General features: G+C 44.3%; 1 protein-coding gene across 1 annotated transcript in view; it reads left to right on the top strand.

The window, feature by feature from the left end:
• lrmda (leucine rich melanocyte differentiation associated) overlaps positions 1-8,539 on the top strand; it is a 375,202-nt gene that overhangs the window by 143,847 nt on the left and 222,816 nt on the right. The window lies entirely within an intron of this gene.

Below are 8,539 nucleotides of genomic sequence, written 5' to 3'. Positions count from 1 at the left end.
CCCTAGGAATACTGCTCTGCTTTTTACGTTACGGAAGTAGGAGCATATCTATTTGTAGTAAATGGATGTGCAGCAGTAGGGGGAGGACGGAGTACATTTGTTTGGGTTAAAGACTGCATGTTAATGAAATAGATCATGAGCACTGCCATTATGATAATGGATCGCACAACTTCCCTCGTGGCATCATATTTTATTCATGACCTTTTGGGATCGCTCTGAGAGAAAAAACCCGCTGTTCTCCTCTACGACCCCTTTCTAAAAACAGAACAGCCAGTATTTACTGAACTGAATGCAATTTATTCAGTTAGATCTGAAGAGGAGCCAGTTTGAGAGGGAGATTAGCTTGCGGTTAATGAACTCAAACGGTCTGGAGAGGAAAGGTTATTACTCTGTAATGTAGAACCTTTTAATTCCCACTACTGTAGCAGTCCTGGCTGGCCTGATGTATTATTTTACATTCTGTTTTAGATTGCATAAAGTGGTACCTGCCATTTGTCTTGTTAATTTAAAATGCCATTATTCAGACATATTTAAAAAATGATGTATTAGGTATTTGCTTGTCACAAGGTACGGAATGACTAGTACTGAAACACAACTAATACTGAAATACTTTCATCTTATCTCACTGTGTGTAGGCTAGTCTTCTCTCTTGACATACATAGCCTGTTAACACATAATATACAATCATTTGTTTCTTTCATCTTTGTCTGTTTTTATCTTTATTTCATTTGTCCTTTGAGGCATCGTTACTAGAATCTCCCATCTCATCATTCACCTAAAATCCATTTTTATTTTGTCCAGGAGATGTATTTTCTTCCTTGCGGTTACTTACCCTTCTCTGTACCTCTGGCCCAGATAGGAGAGGGCTAAACTGACAGGTGCTATTTGTTATGAGGACGAGACAGGGCCGAAACACACACTAGATTATAAAACGCAGAGACGTGCAGAGGTCAGATAAACAATTTGCCACCAAACTTGCCTACCCATAATGCTCTTTCCCCAAGTACCCAGTCTGCTCAATATGGGGTGGGGGTGGGAGGAAGGAGAAAGGGAGGGAGGAATGGAGGAGGAAGAGGAGGAGGGAGGAGGAATAGGAGCACAAAGGAACAGTGAACCCCCCCCCCACCTGGCTGATAGCAGTCAGCTTTGCATTTTTTCTCTCCTCTCCCCCTCTCTGGGTTAATTCACTGGATGAAAAGCTGGCCTGTGTGATGTGTCATATATCACAGACAGGGCATCAGTAATCTTTGCTCAAGGGCACAGATAACAGACGGATAGACATGTGAATGAGATGGGGAAAAAAGCAACTCATTCTTTTCTACTACCACCACGGAGGAGATAAAGCAAGATTTATGACTCATCTCGGACCACAGAGCGGCTGCGGTGGCCATTTTTCACCGGCTCCCAAAATTGGTGCTGGAAAGCAATCTGCTTGTCTCTGTGTCCATCAAGTGCTGCGGGAGAAAATTGGGTCCTTCAGGCTTTTTACTCTGCAGTCAGCTATTTCCTTTTATAGCAGTTTTGTTTTTAATGGTATCCATAAATATATGTAGGGTTATAAGTACCTTTATCACCCAAGGTGCTGTGCGTGTCCATGTGTGCGATGTGGCCACTGCCAGCAATACTTTGTTGCCTGGCGTTTGAACTGAACCCTCAGTGCATAAGCAAACAGATGGGCTGGAGTTTTACGGATGGCTGTAGTTGTTGAATGATTGACAATGATTACATGATATCACAGACATCACTACCTTCTCGTTCACCTTGATTGACAGACATACAGTACCAGTCAAAGGTTTGGACACACCTACTCATTCAAGAGTTTTTCTTAATTTTTTTACTATTTTCTACATTGTAGAATAATAGTGAATCAAATCAAATTTATATAGCCCTATAGCCCTATATAGCCCTTCAGCTGATATCTCAAAGTGCTGTACAGAAACCCAGCCTAAAACCCCAAACAGCAAGCAATGCAGGTGTAGAAGCACGGTGGCTAGGAAAAACTCCCTAGAAAGGCCAAAACCTAGGAAGAAACCTAGAGAGGAACCAGGCTATGTGGGGTGGCCAGTCCTCTTCTGGCTGTGCCGGGTGGAGATTATAACAGAACATGGCCAAGATGTTCAAATGTTCCTAAATGACCAGCATGGTCCAATAATAATAAGGCAGAACAGTTGAAACTGGAGCAGCAGCACAGCCAGGTGGACTGGGGACAGCAAGGAGTCATCATGTCAGGTAGTCCTGAGGCATGGTCCTAGGGCTCAGGTCCTCCGAGAGAGAGAGAGAAAGAGAGAATTAGAGAGAGCACACTTAAATTCACACAGGACACCGAATAGGACAGGAGAAGTACTCCAGATACTATGAAATAACACATATGGAATCATGTAGTAACCCTAAAAGTGTTAAACAAATCAAAATATATTTTAGATTCTTCAAAGTAGCCACCCTTTTCCTTGATGACAGCATTGCGCTCTCTTGACATTCTCTCAAACAGCTTCACCTGGAATGCTTTTCCAACAGTCTTGAAGGATTTCCCCCATATGCTGATTGGCTGGTTTTCCTTCACTCTGCAGTCCAACTCATCCCAAACCATCTCAGTTGGGTTGAGGTCAGGTGACTGTGGAGGCCAGGTCATCTGATGCAGCACTCCATCACTCTCCTTGGTCAAATACCCCTTACACAGCCTGGAGGTGTGTTGGGTCATTGTCCTGTTGAAAAACAAATGATAGTCCCACTAAGCGCCAACTAGATGGGCTGGCGTATCGCTGCAGAATACTGTGGTAGCCATACTGATTAAGTGTTCCTTGAATTCTAAATAAATCATGTTATTTCATAGTTGTGATGTCTTCACTATCATTCTACAATGTAGAAAGTAGTAAAAATAAAGAAAAACACTGGAATGAGTAGGCGTATCCAAACTTTTGACTGGTACTGTACATATTTGCTTTTATACCATAAAGTGAAGAAAGTATACTTATTCTTGTGCAGTTTTAGCAGCAATAAAAGAAAGATATGACTTTAAAGCCCATTGAAAGTTGTTTTTGTACATGGAGCCTACACAAGTGGTTGTGTCCCAAGTTAGAATTTTGTCAGTCACACATTCTGATTTAAGGATAACTTTAGTACAGCGTGTACTTAATAATCCTAAATCCAAATGAATAACCCAGAGGATGTGGGCAGACACACGAGTCATTTAGAAAAGATTTCACCCTGAAGAGTTGGAGCCAGCCTATTTGTATGCTCCTCTCCTCCACTCCATATCCCTGAGGCTCGGCTAGAACTATGAGAACATGAACAAAATGATTTTCATGTGTCCCAAATGGCACTCTATTCCTTTTATAGTGCACTACTTTTGAGCAGGGCCCATGGGGCGCTGGTAAAAAATGGTGCATTATATAGGGAATAGGGTGTCATTTGGAATGCATTCATAATGCTTTTAAGTGTTCAATTTGAGAAAAATAGAGGATAATTGCGCACCAGTACAGGGATAGTATATGCTCTGGAATCTTCTTGGCATCTTTTTAGTCATTCCATGTTTTCCTCTTCATCCCCCCTGTAACTAAAGTATTACATATATTTATCTCAACAATTACCCAACATATTAAAACATGATATCAACATGACATCGAAATCCTGCACATTTAAAGTTACATTCCAACTCATCGCTCGTGGACATTTATTAACTGTTATTAACAGTTCTAGTACTATTACACAAATATTTTATTTTATTATATACAGTATATATTATTTTTAATTATTTACTCTTTTGTTTTCTAAACTCTATACTGTATAGTATCTAAAAATACAAATGGTCTGCATTATAAGTAACACAAATGAAGTCCTATGCATCATTATTCAGTATATTTGTCAGGGGTAGTGTGGAATGCCCTATTCCAGTGGTCACGCTGTGTGTGTATGGTACTGATAGCACAGCAGAGCACAGGGAGCAAGCTGCAAGTCTCTACATGCCTGTTCTGTTCTGTATCAGGTTGCACTGGGGAGAAACATGTACATGTCTCCTATCCTCTGGGGCTTCCAGAGATCAGACACACACACACGCTTCCAGAGAGCTGCCATATTGGAGGGTTCAGCTTAAAGCAACAGGCTTGTTGACTCTGATATCCTATCTGATCCCATCACTTCTCCAGTTTACACTAGTGGCTGCCAACAGGGCTGATGGCAGCATATTAGCGTGGTTCTGTGCTAGCGGGAGGATCTTGCCCCCAGCAGGAGACTGAAACCTGGAGCCTGTGTTTGTGCCTGTTGAGGGTTGGCTGAGGGAGAGCATCTGTCTGTCTCAAACCTGGGTTCAAATACCATTTGAAATCTTTCATATACTTTGAGTGTCTGCTCTAGCTTGGCCAGAGAGCCCGTTGGGTGGCGTTTGCAGTTTCGGGACTATTCTATTGGTCCATGAAACCAGGCAAGCTCAATCAAGCACAGATAAAGTATGATAGATACAAATGATTGCAAATAGTATTTGAACCCAGGTCTAGTTTTTTACATTTTAGTGATTTAGCAGACGCTCTTATCCAGAGTGACTCCTGTTAGGATTTACACACCCTCTCACACCACACCAGGCAGTGTAAACGAGAGGTGCGTCAAGGTGAGGGGGTGGGTGGGGGTGAGAAGGAGAGCGGGCGAGGGGGAGGGTGCGCCAGGTACAATAAACAGATGTTCTGGCCTGGTAATGGAGGGAGGGAGGAAGTGAGGTGAAAAGAGGAGGACAGGACAGGCTGTGAGATGTAAAACATACACTTGTTGTGCACATTCGTCTCTCGCCTGCCGCTTGTCTCTCTCTCCGCCGCCCCCTAGAGCCCTGATGTACCTGCTGTCGCTGGCTAGGCTCCACTGCCAACACTGCCATCTGTTCAGACTAGCCCAAAGCGGAGGCAGAATGTGAATGTTAATGAATTAGAAAAATGAATTAGAAAAAAGAGGTGTTTGTCACTCAGCAACTATCATCCTTCAGATGAAAGGTTAGCTGTTAGCTGTTTAGCGTGTGTTGTAGCAATGCCTGCATTCAATCAGACCACTGGCCTGCTTCTGTCAGATAGAACACAGGGGCTGCCATTCAGATAATGAGAGGACAGATTGATTTGTGCAACTCATGGAAGACTTGATTGGGAGGAGAAAGTCATTTTCTTGGGTTTGCTTGGGGTTGGGGTAGGAGTGTTCAAGCTGTTTGGGGTAGGAGGATTCATACTGGTTGGGGTTGGAGGCATGGGGTGAGATTAGGGAGAGACTGGGTTGTGGCTGGGGATAGGCTGCGAATGGGACTGTGCAGCACTCTCCATTATCTATGTATTTCCCTCTCTCTGTCTGAGTGCTCTGCTGTCACCCCAGTGAACAGGGTTCAACCTCCGTCTAGACTAGAGCAGTAAACAAAACCAGTCTGCTCATCACACCATTATAACTGAGGGCTTAATGACTGTACAACATCAACCCCTAAACTATGAGACTGCCTGTAACACTGGATCTGCACTATGTCATACAACTATACATACCACTGGTCATCACAGTGGCTTAAGTGCTGCCGTTGCACTTTTCACCCAGCTGCAGAGGAAGCATGGTTTTGTTAGACTACAGCACAGTAGGATCTACAGGAACTAGTATCCCCTTCCATGTTTCCCATGTGTCTTGTCTAATGTGGAGGCCTGGTAATTGTGTGAGTTCAGACCCAGGAGTAAGCCCCATCCTGGGGTCACAACCTTAAGATTACATCTACAGAAAGAGAGAGGGGCCTGCTGAAAATGTTCTTGAGAGCTGGAAAAGTAATTGCAAAGCTAAGGTTAGTAATGTTGCTGTATTAAATTGCCTGTCAGTGCTAAATGAAGTAGTGCTTCAGCTCTGCCCAAACCCATAGCTCCCTCGCTCTGCTCCTCTGCTGAGCCTCTCAGGGTTGTGTAAAGCGGTCATTTCCCCCCACCAAATCATTCTATCATTTGGCTGAGTTTATGGTGTTGTTTTAGCAGATTTGAGTCTCATTACGCCAACCTAGACCCTGTCTGATTTATATGGTTATTACAGGACCCTCTTCACTCTCACAATAGAAATGATGCATGAATCACATTACATTTATACTGTAAGACAAATGTTCATCTCTTCAGAGAGTGAGAGAGAGAGAGAGATATGGTCTGCCTCCCAAATGGCACCATATTACCTATATAGTGCACTTCTTTTGACCAGAGCCCTACAAGGAGAAGGGTACCATTTGAGACACAACCATGGTAGCTGGTTAAAGAGTCTCATTAACGTCTCGTTACTGGATAAGTGCCTCTCATTTTCTCCAGGAGACTCACACCAGCCCTGCCCAGACTAACTGATCTTTATACCTCTCTGAAGATTACAACCCCTTTCCTAGTCGCCTTGCTCCCCAACGTCTAGTGTGACTACGACGCAACCGACACAACCAGCGCCGGTTACATTTATTTTTAATGTTGGCCACTCCGAGTCGTTGACCTTAAATTCTTGCTGAGTCCAACACCTGCTGACCCCCGGCCCTAAAACTGTCAGGGGGAGATAAGATATTTATATATATGTCTCTCTCTCTGTCTGTGTGTGTGTCATTCCGTTCAAAAAGCTTTAATGGGAAACATGTTTACATTGCCAAAGCAAGTGGAATAGATAATAAACTAAAGTGGAATAAACAATTAACTTCCAAAGGAACATTTCAACTGTCATGTTATTTCTATATATAGTGTTGTAACAATGTACAAATAGTTAAAGTACAGTTAAATAGTTAAAGTCTCTCTCCCTCTCTCACACCAAACCCCCCTCCCTCTCTCACACCAAACCCCCCTCCCTCTCTCACACCAAACCCCCCTCCCTCTCTCACACCAAACCCCCCTCCCTCTCTCACACCAAACCCCCCTCCCTCCCTCTCTCACCCCAAACCCCCCTCCCTCTCTCACACCAAACCCCCCTCCCTCTCTCACACCAAACCCCCCTCCCTCTCTCACACCAAACCCCCCCCCTCCCTCTCTCACCCCAAACCCCCCTCCCTCTCTCACACCAAACCCCCCTCCCTCTCTCACACCAAACCCCCCTCCCTCTCTCACACCAAACCCCCCTCCCTCTCTCACACCAAACCCCCCTCCCTCTCTCACACCAAACCCCCCTCCCTCTCTCACACCAAACCCCCCTCCCTCTCTCACACCAAACCCCCCTCCCTCTCTCACACCAAACCCCCCTCCCTCTCTCACACCAAACCCCCCTCCCTGTCGCACACCAAACCCCCCTCCCTGTCGCACACCTAGCTTCAACACATACTGTATATCCACTGCAGTAATGTTCTCTGACCTTTTCCCATTGAGAAACAGGGATAGATGTGGGAGGGAAGAGAGGGAGAGAGAAAGGGAGGGGCGATAGAAGGAAATTGAGCTGTTTCACCGATTCCCCCGAGGAGTCTCCCGTTCATTCTCCAGACCGTTTATTTGAAAGCTATCATTTTCTTAGAATTTGTCACCGAAAATTGATCTAGTTGGATGACAGATGCTAAGGGCCTTTTTATTGACACACTCATTGACAGTTCTCACTACATTCTGCATCTTATTGTCTGTGCCTGGCTAAATGACACCTTGGAAGAGAAGGTCGGGCTGTGAGAGTAGGTCGATGGGGCAGGCTGTATTGTTCTAGCAGGGCCGTATCGAGCCAGGTGTCACTACGCTGTGATGTAATGCATCAGAAGGAACATTTCTTATTGTTCAGTATAATTAAACCTTGTAGTGACTGACTGACTGGGGTATCAGACCGATAAAGACATCAGGGTGGAAGAGCAGACCTGGCTTGCGTTCCAAATGGCTCCTATTCACTTTATAGTGCACAATTTTTTAACTGGGCCCATAGGGCTCTGGTCAAAAGTAGTGCACTATATAGGGAATATGGTGCCATTTGGAAAGCAAACCCTGGATGGTTAATGGACGTAATGTGGAGGTATCTTTTCACTTTCTGGAAGCTCAATGGTGATTTTTCTTTCTTTGTGAGTGTTTTTTCTCTTGGCTCAGGAATGAAGATGGTGAAATGGCTTGTGCTACGTGCTGCGAAACTTTTCTGATGCTATCAGGCAGATTGAGATGAATTGTTGACTCACTATTGACGTTGGCTTGGATGTGAATGGAGAAGTTGAATGTAAATCTATCCGGGCGGAAACCATTACCATAACCCCACTCTGGAATAAAGCATTCACCAATTTTACAGGCATGTCACCATATAGGAATGTCTCTTCAGATACATTTAATATGTAGTATACCAAAGGAGTGTCTAGACTAAATATTATACTAATATTGCTAATGATCATTTTAAGCCGTTTGGCATTGTATTAATTCCTCCATCATAATAATATTCACCACATCATCAATCTAGTATCAGTGATATTTTGAGTAGCTCCCCCTGTGGCCAGTTGCTAGTATAACAGGTGTGTTCAGTGTTGCCCCACTAGATCCGTCATTCTCACAGTGACATCTAAACCTGTCAAGAGACATATTAGGTGCCAGGATCCCACACCTGCTCAAGGGGGTGGAAGCATGGTGTGTTTGTGTGCGAG

Source organism: Oncorhynchus kisutch, linkage group LG11 (genome assembly GCF_002021735.2).
Source record: "Oncorhynchus kisutch isolate 150728-3 linkage group LG11, Okis_V2, whole genome shotgun sequence".
Classification (NCBI taxonomy): domain Eukaryota; kingdom Metazoa; phylum Chordata; class Actinopteri; order Salmoniformes; family Salmonidae; genus Oncorhynchus; species Oncorhynchus kisutch.
This window is presented reverse-complemented; position numbering and strand designations above follow the sequence as displayed.